Source organism: Macaca mulatta, chromosome 15 (assembly GCF_049350105.2).
Source record: "Macaca mulatta isolate MMU2019108-1 chromosome 15, T2T-MMU8v2.0, whole genome shotgun sequence".
Lineage (NCBI taxonomy): Eukaryota > Metazoa > Chordata > Mammalia > Primates > Cercopithecidae > Macaca > Macaca mulatta.
The window spans coordinates 45,597,503-45,611,578 of NC_133420.1; the positions used below are offsets into that span (position 1 = coordinate 45,597,503).

Genomic DNA, 14,076 nt, shown 5'->3' on the forward strand with positions numbered 1-14,076 from the left:
ACTACATTTGAAATACACTCATGTGCTGAATAATGACATACTGCTTATAGGATGGTGGTCCCATAAGATTATAACAGAGCTGAAAAATTTCGATCGCCTAGTGATATCTTGATAATCCTGACCGTGTGTAGGCCTAGGCCAATGCATGTGTTTGTGTCATTTTTAACAAAAAAGTTTAAAAAGTAAAAAATTAAACATTTTAAAAATAGAAAAAAGCCTATAGAATAAGGATATAAAGAAAATACTTTTTTTTTTTTTTACAGCTGTACAGTGTTTTGTGTGTTTCTTGTTGTTGTTGTTTTGTTTTGTTTTGTTTTTGAGATGGAATTTCACTCTTGTTGCCCAGGCTGGAATGGTGCGATCTTGGCTTACTGCAACTTTTTTTTTTTTTTTTGATACGGAGTCTCGCTCTGTCGCCCAGGCTGGAGTGCAGTGGCGCGATCTCGGCTCACTGCAAGCTCCGCCTCCCAGGTTTCCGCCATTCTCCTGCCTTAGCCTCCAGAGTAGCTGGGACTACAGGCGCCCGCCACGCCTGGCTAATTTTTTGTATTTTTAGTAGAGACGGGTTTTCACCGTATTAGCCAGGATGGTCTCGATCTCTTGACCTCGTGATCCGCTCACCTCGGCCTCCCAAAGTGCTGGGATTACAGGCTTGAGCCACTGCGCCCGGCCAGGCTTACTGCAACTTCTGCCTCCCGGGTTCAAGCAATCCTCCTGCCTCAGCCTCCCAAATAACTGGGATTACAGGCACACGTCATCACGCTCCGGCTAATTTTGTATTTTTAGTAGAGACGGGGTTTCTCCATGTTGGTCAGGCTGGTGTCGAACTCCCGACCTCAGGTGATCCACCCACCTTGGCCTCCCAAAGTGCTGGGATTACAGGCTTGAGCCACCGTGCCCAGCCCAGGATTTTGTGTTTTAAGCTATGTGTTATTACAAAAGTCAAAAAGTTAAAAAAATTTAAAGGTTTATAAAATAAAGTTACAGTAAGCTAAGGTTAATAATGTATTATTGGAGAAGGAAAAATTTAATAAATGTAGTGGAGCCTAAGTATACAGTAGTATACAGTAACGTCCTAGATTTTTACATTCACTCACCACTCACTGACTCACCCAGAGTGACTTCAGTTCTGAAAGCTCATGCACAGTAAATGCCCTGTACAGGTATACCATTTTTTATCTTTTAAACTGTGTGTATGTGTGTGTGTGTGTATATGTGTATGTGTATGTGTGTGTTTTAAGATCTCGATTGGCTTTATTTGTGATTCTAGAATCAGGCAACACTTCATTTCATAAAATAGAGTAAGTGTTCCCTAAGCCATATTTTTACTCTACCTTTTCTATGTTTAGATGCACAAATATTTAGCATTGTATTACAGTTGCCTACACTATTCAGTACAGTAACATGCTGTACACGTTTGTAGCCTTAGAGCAACAGACTGTACCATACAGCCTAGGTGTGTAGTAGGCTATACCATCTGGGTTTGTGTAAGTACACTGATGTTTGCACAACACAAAATCACCTGACAATGAGTTTCTCAGAATGTATCCCTGTTGTTAAGCAACATATGATGGTAGATCTGGCATTGGATCAGATATACAACATCCTTTATATTATTAATCCTATATTTTAATCTATGTTAAGATTATTTACATTGAAATTGTATTCCCATTATTCACCTTGTGGCCTCTTCTGACATCTATATTCGCTTGCTCTTTTACTTGAAATCAGAACCACTGTTAAAGAAGTTTTATTGTCATCATGCATTATCCGTGCCTTTATCTTCATTGCTGTAAAAACTTTTGTACACATTTCACCTGTGTTAAGATAGCTCCAAAACAAATCAAGTCAGACACATTTGCTGCTATCAAGGAGTTTTTATTTTAAAATGTTTATAAAAGTAAAATTTACTCTCTATAAAGTATTGAATCTCATTTGGCAAGCAGTTAACTGCTTAACTACTGGAAGGACGCCTGTATTTCTGTTCTGTGTCAAGTCTGAAGTCCTGTTTGACTCTATGTATATTTGACCTATCTTCATATTTTTAAATTACTCATCTCTGTTCTGACTTTTTAAATCTTAGTTTTGTCTTAAACTTATGAACTCTTAAAAGTGTATACTCCTTTTGGTTAGGAGATCAAGACCATCCTGGCTAACACGGTGAAACCCCGTCTCTACTAAAAATACAAAAAATTAGCGGGGCATGGTGGCGGGCGCCTGTAGTCCCAGCTACTCGGGAGGCTGAGGCAGGAGAATGGCATGAACCCGGGAGGCGAAGCTTGCAGTGAACCGAGATTGTGCCACTGCACTCCAGCCTGGGCAGCAGAGCGAGACTCCATCTAAAAGTGTATACTCCTTTGGTCCAGCTTCTTTCATTCACCATACCGTCTGTGAGATTCATCTGTATTGTCATATTTTGCATGGATCAGTAGTTTGTTCCTTGTTATTGTGGAGTAGTATTCCATTGTATGACTATATCACATTTTGTTTATTCATTCTTCTGCTTGTGAGCTTTGGGGTTTTCTCAGTTTTGGCTGTTGTGAATAAAGCTGCTGTGAGCATTTAAAGTCTCTTTTGCAGATACTTTTTTTTTTTTTCTTTGAGATGGAGTTTTGCTCTTGTTGCCCAAGCTGGAGTGCAAAATAGCATGATCTCGGCTCACTGCAACCTCCGTCTCCCGGGTTCAAGCAATTCTCCTGCCTCAGCCTCCCGAGTAGCTGAGATTACAGGCACATGCCACTATGCCCGGCTAATTTTTTGCAGAAACAGGGTTTCACCATGTTAGCCAGGCTGGTCTCGAACTCCTGACCTCAGGTGATCCGTCTGCCTCGGCCTTCCAAAATGCTGGGAATTACAGGCGTGAGCCACTGCACCTGGCCTCAGATACTTTTTTTTTTTTAAGAGACAGGGTCTTGTTCTGTCACCCAGGCTGGAGCTCTGAGGTGGATGATAGCTCACTGCAGCCTCAAACTCCTAGGCTCAAGCAATCCTCCCGCCTCTACCTTTCAAAGTGCTGGGACTGCATGCGTGCATCACCATGCCTGGCTAATTTTTTTATTTTTTTGTAGAGAGAGGGTCTTGCTTTGTTGCCTGGGCTGTTCTTGAACTCCTGGCCTCAAGAAATCCTCCCACCTTGGCCTCCCATAATGTTGGGATTACAGGCATGAGCCACCATGCTGGGCCACTTGTACCATTTTATTATTTTAGTATACGTGCTGCCGAAGTGAGCTCTCTACTGTTTTATATTCTCTCTAGCAATATGTGAATGTTCTGGTTGATTCACATTTACTTTTGTCAGTCTTTAATTTTAGACATTCTAGAACATATGAAGTGACATCTCATTGTAGTATTAAAATGCATTTCCTTGATGACAAGTGCTGAGCACTTTCTTTGTACTTACTGGCCATTGTGAATCTTCCTTTACGAAGTGTTTGTTCACATCTTTTACTTATTTTCTAAAAATCGGCTTATTTCTTTTCTTAGCAGGTTGTTTTGTTTTCATTTTTCAGTCTGGATACAAATCCTTTGTCGGATATGTTTTGCACATATTTCCTCCCAGTCTTCCTTGCCTTTTCATTTTCTTAATGAGCTTTGGGGTTGTCTTATGGTGTTGTTCTTATCCTGTATGTCATGTGTTATTTTTCTCTGGCTGCTTTTAGGATTTTCTCTTTGTATTTCAGTGGTCTGACTGTGGTATGCCTAGAGGTGGTTTTCTTGTTTGGGGTTTGTTGAGCTTTTTGGATCTGTAGGTTGATGTCTTTCACTAAATGTGGGATGTTTCTATCCATTATTCAAGTACTCCAAGGCTCTGCTTATTTTTCCTCAATATTTTTTTCTCTGTTTTTCAGATTGGATAATTTCTAATGCTCTAACTTTAATAACTGTTCTGCCATCTCCAATCTGCTGTTAATTGAACATTTTGTTTCAATTTACTTTTTAGTTCTAGAATTTCCATTTGATTATTTTCCATAGTTCATATTTCTTTGCTGAAATACCCTTTTTATTTATTGTGTCTTTTTCACTTGAGTCCTTGAACATATTTATAATGGCTGATTTTAAATCCTTGACTGATAATTATATCATTGGGGTTATCTTGGAGTTGGTTTCTGTTGACAGCATTTCGGTGCATATGTGTCATGTTTTCCTTTTTCTTCCTATAACTCGTGATTTGTTATTGGGTACTGGACATTGTGGAAACTCTGGATTCTGTTATATTCTTCTGAAATGTGAATTTTGTTCTAGCAGACAGCTTGACTCAACTCAGACTCGACTCCAAAATCTTGTCTCTCCTGTGTTGGGCAGCAGCTGAAATCTTGCAGCGTTTTTCAGCTTCCACCATCTGCTTTATTGATGGGCTGCCTGGGATCTCCCCTGGGTATGTGTAGTTCAGCAGTGAGAGAAAACTTTGAGTGGATTTTATATGCATGAATTGGGCTTTATTCCTTCTGCCTTTCCCTCAAGCCTTGCCCCTAATTTTTTGGCTATTCTGTCAGCCCTGAACTTGAGTTCTTCTCTGACACCTCAAGCTAGTAAGGTGAGGCTAACCAAGCTGTTAGTGGATTAGGGAGTGCTTCAGGCAAAAGGCCACAAGTTCCCAAATCTCACCAGTTGCAGTTTCTGCCTGATATTAGTCAGACTCCAGTGCCTTTAAATAGTGAATTTTTAATATTTTAGTATTATATTTGTGGCAGGATTAGCCCAACCAGACTACTCTGCCAGTTGAAAGCTTGCTGATTCTGTTTTAGTTTATTAATTATATTTAGGACAAACTAAAGGTTACATGAGTTTTGTAGAATTATAGTATTGTAAAAATCAAGCTTACCAGCTGTAACCAGCTAATACCATTCTGTTCTCCTCTCACATAGCCATGTGTGATTTGTGTGCTCTGTGGACTAATCATAGGTCCACATTCCCTTGTGGTTGTTGACCTCTTTATTTTTCCATTAAATTATAAGGGCCCATATTAAAAATAACTTAATTTGAGCTCAAATGAAAACTAAGAGAAGTCTATTTTGGAAACATAATACGCTGCTAAAAACCACACAATGCACTCCAAATGAACATAGATTTTCAATTATCCCACTATTAGCACAAATCATTGAGATTTACAATATGCTGGTTACTTTTTTTGTAGTTGTAGTAAAAATGCAATCATTTTTAGTATTACCTTTGACTGATCCATAGTCAGGTCCACTATGAAACATCCCCTAATCTAAATAGAAATGAATTTAGCCTTTTGGCTTCCGTTGCTCCTTTGTCAGGGATCTTTGTTGGTGTCATGGAACTGCTGCTACTAGGAACCAGCAGAGGGAGTCCACATCGTGTTCTAGAGACTCCCAGACTCCAGTGAAATTTTAAAATTCTTATTTATTCAGATCTATTGTATTTTTTTTCTCTCTGTCTTTTTAATTTTTTTAAGAGGCAGGGTCTTGCTTTGTTGCCTAGGCTGGAGTACAGTGGTGTGATTGTAGCTCCCTGCAGCCTCCAACTCCTCAGCTTAGCATCCCAAGTAGCTGAGACTATAGGCACATGCTACCACGCCTGGCTAATTTTTTTTCCTTTTTTTTTTCCTGTAGAAACAGGGTCTCGCTTTGTTGCCCCAGCTGGTCTTGAACTCCTGAACTCCTGTTCTCAAGCAGTTCTCCCACCTTGGCTTCCCAAAGCATTGGAATTGCAAGTGTGAGCCACCGTGCCTGGCTGTATTTTACTTTCTGTAGTAAATAATTTCTGTACTGTTTGTATGTATAAGAATTACTTAATAGGGAGATTTATGCCAAGGGCCGTAATTACCTTAAAATGACAACTGAAAGAACCATGATTTAAAAAAATCTTTATGTGTTGTAATTTATTAATGTAAATAAATATATTTTACTTATTTTGTCTGGTGTAGAGAACAATTCCATTGTTTTGGGGACTAAGCCCTCTTTCAGATCTAGCAGTCTTTCATGCCGTCATAGTAATCAGGACTGCTAAATTTCATATGCTCTTGACAGTCACTGCCGTCCCATGTTCTTCATACTGTCCAATGTAGTGTGGAACATTTGGTAGGCTTTCAATCATGAGAATTTTAGTATGCAGAGGCAGACTGTCAACCTGGAGTTTGGACAAGATACCAAAAGCAGCAGAGTCTTTCATTATTGGTAAATGTCAAGGTCCTGTGATGATGTGGTGGCATCGGATTGGTTCAGCCTGATTTCAGAGAGACCTGGTGAAATACTGAGTAAGGAACATGAATTCTTTTGTTTGATTTTTTCAATTTTACAGATACCTGAAAATGCAACCATAAGATCTGCAGATCAGGTAGTAGGAACTATTGCTTTTGGGCCAGTCCAGGTGCTCTCAGCTGTGATTTCAGCATGCTGCATAGGCATGGAATTGCAAGGCTCCTGGGAAGTGTCTTGTTTGACCTCAGACCCAAGTACAAGTCTTCACCTAAACCATGGATGGTCCAGAAGGAAAGCAAGTTTATTCTTCAGGTTTATACTAAAGTATGCCACCTCTCAATTAAGAATTTGTCCCAGTGATGCATAAAAAGCATCTGAAAATTCTTGTATTTGTACCTTTTTAAAGATGAGAGTACGGATACAAAGACACAATTTGGAGTAGGTTTCTAAAGGCTAAATTTCTTTTTGTTGCATTTTAATTGCTACAGCAAAGAGAATAAATTAGATTTCTGATGCTAGGCCTGACCTGTAGGCTCCAGATTGAAATTGTAACTGGAAAGAATATTATGTAAAGTAATCTGAGACTGTATAGTTAGGAGAGAGTATGGGATCCCCACGTGCACTCAGAGTGGCCTGGGAGTCTGAAATGTGAATATAATTAGAAAGCTGCATGCTAAGTAGTTGTGGCCTATCTAGTGAGAAACTGTTCACTGATAGAGAATTGTCGATATGGGATGACAGGAATCTAGTGATGTTAACCTAATGACTAGGGAGAAAGAATGCTAGATAATAATAAAAATAATAGTGTGTATTTATTAAACAACTACCATGTGGCAGGCAGTGTTCTAGGACTTTTACTTACGTTTTTCTGTATTTCCTGTAACCACCCTTTAAAGCTGTTACTGTTATCTCCATTGGTCCTGAGGCATGGTGAGGTAATTTTCCCAATATTCAATAGCAAGCAGTAGTGCTGAGATGAGAACCCAAGTTGATTCCAAGTCCCAAGTTCGTTGTTCATTCTGTTTTCCCATACTGCCCTTCAGTAGGGGGAATTACAACATTCTGATGATAGCACTGATAGGAAACCACTGGGAGCTCGAGACAAGGGGCAAAAGACCTCTTCTAAATCTTTATTGGGATTAATCTAATCTTCTACATTGGTTGTTAAGCAGAAAATCCTTTAAGTGAAAAGGGCCTGTGAGTTTATATGTGAGAAGAAAAGAAAAATGAGTGGGGAAGAAAGATTGATTCAAGCAGAAGATACATCATCATCTTACCAACCTCAGTGGGTAGAAAAAGTGGCAGTAGTGTTAAGAGGAGTGAGTCCTTAGGTCTAGGTGAAAGAGAATATGAACACAGACAAATCACCTGAGCAGACATTAGGACTTGATTCCTTTTCTTTGTTATGTATTTTTGGTAAACTCTGAAAGGTGGCTTATGATTTAGTAATTTTTTAATCTTGCAAGATATAGGAAACGTTCGTCATTAACTAGATTTAGGACAGAGCAAGAAAATGGATTCTTTCCTAGAATCCGTTTAGAGACCCTGTCTCTAAAAAAAAAAAATTAATAAAAAAAATTAGCTGGGCATGGGGCTGAGGTGGGAGGATCGCTTGAGTATGGGAAGTTGAGGCTTCTGTGAGCCCTGATCATACCACTGCACTCTAGCCTGCACAACAGAGTGAGACCCTGTCTCAAAAATAAATAAATAAAAGAAGAAATGCAGCCCTGGCAACACCTTGATTTTAGCCCAGTGAGACCTCTGACCTATAGATCCGTAAGACAATAGATTTGTGTCATTTTAAGCCACGAATTTTGGGTAATTTATTACAGCAGCCATAGAAAACCAATGCATATTTAACTGCAAGAACCAAAAAAATCTAGGACCCCTCCATGACACCTTCTTCCTCATTCCTTCCTAGTCAATCCATCACTCTCCTCCTGAGTTAACTTCCTAAATAGCTATTGGATCTGTTTGTATCTCTGCATTTCCATCCACTAATAACTTTTATTATCTCTAGCTCTTTCTACTGTGATAGTTTCCTATTTTCTCTTGTCTGTTCTCGACATTGCAGTTAGAGTGATCTCTTTAAAGGCGGAAAGGTTATTTTGTTCCTCACCCCTAATTTTATGCCTTAGATTTCAGTTCAAGCATCACCTCCTTTGAAAGCCTTCTCTGACACTGCTCCCCCAACTTTCATGCTAGGTTAAGTTTATTTAGCATTCATTCCTACAATAATGATTGTTATAAATGCTCATCAAATGGTTTCTTTATTTCAGACTACTCATGTTAGATTTTAATGACACATTCATTCATGTGATTATTTGATTGATCTGTTTTCACCGGACAGTTTGAAAACCATGAGAGCTAGAATCATGTCAAGTTTTGCCTTATCATTGCATCCTTAGAACCTAACTTTGTGCCTGTGTGTGATAGTGTGAAAGACTGCTCGATCTGAAAGAGGGCTTAGTCCACAACACAATAAATATTTGTTGAATCAATAAAATAACTGAAAACATGTTAAACTAATAGTGCCATAGTGACATTCCTCTAATACTAAACATAGGTGTCTCAGGTATGGTACTTTAATGTACTATACAGTTGTGAAGAGTCTATAGCTTGTAGGATAACCACTCGACAGGATTTAAGTAATCTTTTAAAAATTATTGTTATGAAAGTGTAGTAGATTGTCCGTAACTATATAATCAAAATAATTTTCACTTTTAGCTTGAGATTTTTTTACAATAAGAAGAATTTCAGTTAGTCTTCATTTAAGTGTGATAGAGCTGTTAAAGGAAAATGATTATCAGCTCTTAGATTTTAAATGCAATCTGATGTAATGCTAGTTACTTGAGAGTGTTTTTAGTGACAAAGAAATGTGCGGGAGGAAAAAAAAGAAATGTGTGGGAGTCAAAATGTTTCCATGAATGAATGAGAAAATGAGAACATACGTGATTGTGAATGGAGATAGTGTTATAGTTCCAAAAGTGGAAATGTTTTTTCAAACAAAAGCCAGGCAACAGAGCGAGACCCTGTCTCTTAAAAAAAAAAAAAAAAGTTTGAAACAGATTTTTTAATTTGTTTTTTAAAAAGGTTAGTTATAAAGGGATATTAAATAATTCCAGCCAATTACTTAGAAACATAGCTTGGTTAAAAAAAAAAAAAAAAAAGAGGCCAGGCACGGTGGCTCACGCTTGTAATCCCAGCACTTTGGGAGGCCGAGGTGGGCGGATCACCTGAGGTCGGGAGTTTGAGACTGGCCTGACCAACATGGAGAAACACTGTCTCTACTAAAAATACAAAATTAGCCAGGCATGGTGGCTAATGTGTAATCATGGTGGCATGATTATGCGTGCCTGTAATCCCAGCTACTTGGGAGTCTGAGGCAGGAGAATCGCTTGAACCTGGGAGGTGGAGGTTGTGGTGAGCCTGAGATCACATCACTGCACTCCAGCCTGGGTGACGTGAGTGAAACTCCATCTCAAAAAAAATAAAAGAAAAATAAATAAATAAATAGTTTCTGCTAGGTTTGCTGTAATCCTGGTATTTTGGGAGGCTGGGGTGGAAGGATCACTTGAGCCCATCAAGACCAGCCTGGGCAACACAGCAAGAACCCTGTTTCTATACTATTTTAAAAAATTAAAGTAATAGTTCTTACCATACATGAGATAATATATTAAACATCTTTGTGCTTCTGAGACTGAAAAGAGATGCATTGAATTATATCAGGAGACTATATAGGTTAAAAAGAAACCCTCATGTAGTGAGTATAACATTGTTAAAAGTTATATATTGATGCCCTAGTTAGAGTAAGTTTGAACCCTGAAATTAACAGAATCTTACCATAGAAAATTGCGGGCTGGGTGTGGTGGCTCATGCCTGCAATCCCACTACTTTGAGAGTCTGAGGCAGGAGGATTCTTGAGGCCAGGAGTTTGAGATGAGCCTGGGCAACATAGTGAGACCCTGTCTCTACAAAAAATTGAAAAAAAAAAATTAGCCAGGTGTGCTAGTGCACACATATAGTCTTAGCTGCTTTGGAGGCTGAGGCAGAAGGATCGCTTGAGCCCAGGAATTTGAGGCTTCAGTGAGCTCTATTTTTAGTTTTTTGAGGAACCTCCAAACTGTTCTCCATGGTGGTTGTACTAATTTACATTCCCACTAACAGTTTACAAGGGTTCCCTTTTCTCCACATCCTTGCCAATGTTTGTTATTGCCTGACCTTTGGATAAAAGCCATTTTGACTGAGGTGAGATGATATCTCACTGTAGTTTTGATTTGCATTTCTCTGATGATCAATGGTGTTGAGCACCTTTTCATATTGCACTATTTCTTGAACAGGTCTCTATCTCACTGCCTGTCTCCGATCCTGGATTAACTTTTCCCTGCAGCAGGTCTCTTCTACCCTGTAATCTATTCTCTGTTACCACCAGAGGGTGTTCGAAACCGTGCCAAGATTGATCTCTGCCTCGTCCTTTTCTAAATACTCTCAGTAGCTCCTCATTGCCTATTTGATGAAACTAAGAATCTACATGTAATACAAGGTCCCTAAATATCTGACTGCTTCTTAACCTTCCCAGCTGCTTCTTTCACTGCTTTTTCCACACATAATTTGTGCTAGAGTCACTTGTATTTATTTGCCAATTCCCAAGCATTCCGTCCCATTTCATTCTTTAATGTCTGAAGAGATTTGGGGCATGGAGAAAATACTCATCACTGCTCATAATTTAATACTCAGTTTAATAAACCTACTTATCTAATACACTAAAGTTCTAAAATAAAATGTTTTAAAACATTTAGGTGTGGTGGCTTACGTGTGTAATTCCAGCACTTTGGGAGGCCAAAGTGGGAGAATCACTTGAGCCCAGGAGTTTGAGACCAGCATGGGCAACACAGGGGGATCCCATTTGTACAGAAGCTTTTAAAAATTAGCCAGGTGTGGTGGCACATGCCTGTGGTCCCAACTACTTGGGAGGCTGAGGTGGGAGGATGCCTTGAGCCGGGGAGGTCAAGGCTGCAGTAAGCCTTGATTATGCCACCTGCACTCCACCCTGGGCAACAGAACAAGACCTTGTTTCAAAAAACATTTTTTAAAAACATTTAGACATTGTTTACAAGCTTAGTTAAATTATGTTTAATAACAGTTTAAATTACAATTATAATTAATTATAATTATAGTGTCTGTTAAACTTCACTTTATATAGTGGTCAAAAATTTACCTAAAATTAAATGTATTTTAAAATACTAACCTGTTGGTTTAATTTATACATTCTATACTTGTTTTTTCTTTTCTTTTTTTTTTTTTTTTGAGACAGGGTCTCTCTCTGTTGCCCAGGGTGGAACGCAATGGCACAAGCATGGCTCACTGCAGCTTTGACCTGCCAGGTTCAAGCCATCTTCCTGCCTAAGCCTCCTGAGTAACTGAGACCACAAGTGTGCACTACATCCAGCTGATTTTTCTTATTTTTAGTAGAAACGAGGTCTCACTATGTTGCCCAGGCTGGTCTTGAATTCCTGGGCTCAAGTGAACCTCCTGCCTTGGCTTCCCAAAGTGCTGGGATTACAGGCATGAACCACTGCACTCGGCTGATATACTTGCATTTTTATATTTCCCTAGAGTTACAATACTCTTCCAGATTTCTATTTCTATACTTTTCCAGAATTATAGTAATTTTTCTATACCTTTGTAGGTTACAGTAATCTTACCACTACCAAAACAAAGCAAAATTTCAAATTACTGAGAGTTCAGAGTTGTTGATGGATTTGATTCTTAATTAAAACACAAGGTTTGGTTATGCCTAACGCTTATCCAAAGGCTGTGCTGATGGGAACCTAAAGTTGTGTTGGTGTGCATTAGTTCCCCTCTATAATTGAATGTTACCTGCTCAGGGGGATTTTTTTTTTAAGTTCATGCCTTTCTCCTAGACTGTTAGTTTCTTGCAGCCTAGAGTTATTCCAGGAATTGAAATATTCTTTATTTTGTGTGTGATCAGTGTTTCATAGCTCAGTGTTCTGTTGTCATTATAACTTGCCCTTTTCTGGCAGCAGTAGTGCCAGGAATTATAGATGTCTCCTCTCCTGAGCGATCAGGGATGAGTTACGTACTGTGAGCTCTCTAGGATATTGGACTAATTCACCCTTTTAGAACTCACAATGTCTACTCGGGCATTGTGTGTGATTATAGGCAGTCATCAGCCACTGCGTCTCCTTTAAAAATACATCCTACTGTATGTGTTCGGGCCTGTGCTGATCTGAATTTCTTGTTGTTGGTACATGACCTGCTTTTTTTTGGAACTGTTTGGCTTAGTCACACATAATTCCTTGCATCCACCCTACCCTCCTTGTACTGAAACAAAAAAGTACACGGCTATACTTCATAAATAGACATATACTTAACAGGAGAAACAAAATACCTAAGTGTTAACACCAACCTAGTTATTAATATAATAAGACACTGGATACCCTATTATTTTCACCCTTCTTTGCAACTATCATGTATCTTAGCTTTCCCTTTTGCATCTCATTATGAATTCATGGCTTATCACAGACTTAATTTATTCCATTTAGCTGTAATTATTATTCTCTTTTTAATGTTCAAATTGTGACAGCCTGGCTAACCTCAAATTGACTTTTTTGTCCTTTTATCACTTACCTTGGACCTTTTTAAAAAATTCTTCTCGGCCGGGCACAGTGGCTCACGCCTGTAATCCCAGCATTTGGGAGGCTGAGGTGGAAGGATTCCTTGAGACCAGGAGTTCAGGATCAGTCTGGGCAACACAAACTTTGTCTCTACAAAAAATAAAAAATTTAGCTAGGAGCATGACTGGTGGTGCCTACATGTAGTCCTAGGTACTTGGGAGGCTGAGGTGGGAAGATGGGTTAAGCCCCAAAGTTTGAGGCTGCAATAAGCCATGATCCCACCACTGCACTTGAGCTCTGGGTGACAGAGCAAAACTTCATCTCTAAGAACAAAAAATAAATGGATACATAAAAATGTTAAAAGTCTTCTTGCTTTCTGACAAGATAGTCCAATCCCATTTTGATATTTTTTTTTCTGCCCTAAGACATTGAACTAGTATTCTCCCTAAAACTCTGGGTTTTTTTTGTTTTTTTTTTTCGTTGTTGTTGTTTTGTTTTGTTTTTATAGAGACAGGGTCTCACTGTGTTGCCCAGGCTGGTCTCAAACTCCTGGCCTCAAATGATCCTCCCACTTTGGCCTCCCAAAGTGCTGGTATTATATGTGTGAGCCACTGTGCCTGACCTCTGGTTCCTTCTTAATGGAGAATAGTATTAGAGACCAAAATCTGTTCAACATGGAGTTGAGGATAAGGAGGGAGGCATTTTTACTGGCCGTTGTAGTGACAGAGCAGGAGACCATGTTTCTTTTAGGGCATATGTTAATAATGGCAGTCCAATTTAACATTACTAGATCTTTTTCCGTCTTACCATTTTTCTTTATTATAAGGTTGCATTGACCATGACCACTATCATATTGGCATATAACTTTCTGTGTGAAGATCCCTCTGCCAGGAATGCTTCTTCTCACCCCTTTTCACTAGTTGGCAAAGTTCTTGCCAAGTAAAATGAGAGGAGGAGGGAGTAGAATGCATTTCATTTAAAGCTCAACCTAGTTCAGAAATGTTAAATAAAACCAGAACAATTGAATATTCTTCTGATATCTTCCAGTATTTTTATTAAATTTGTTTTCTTCCACTAAAAAAAAAAAAAAAGGAAAAAAAAAAAACAATATCGAATCAAGCTATCCTGTCAGCTTGGTGTTAGATTTGAAAATCATTTGTCAAATTATAGTTACATCATACTCTCAGCATTTATAAATTTTTCATCTGGGGACAGTGGCTCATGCCTGTAATCCCAGCACTTTGGGAGGCCCCGAGCAGAAGGATCATTTGAGG

The 14,076-nt window shown here is 38.9% G+C and overlaps 1 protein-coding gene across 6 annotated transcripts in view; it reads left to right on the forward strand.

Moving 5' to 3' along the window:
• Positions 1–14,076, forward strand: part of INIP (INTS3 and NABP interacting protein) — a 35,874-nt gene that overhangs the window by 1,760 nt on the left and 20,038 nt on the right. Inside the window, exon 3 of one of the 6 annotated variants that reach the window (XM_077968323.1) lies at positions 5,577–5,679. The exons of the other annotated variants lie outside the window; for them this stretch is intronic. The gene's annotated coding sequence lies outside the window, so the exon portion shown is untranslated. The remainder of the gene's footprint in view (positions 1–5,576; positions 5,680–14,076) is intronic. 6 annotated transcript variants of the gene reach the window in all.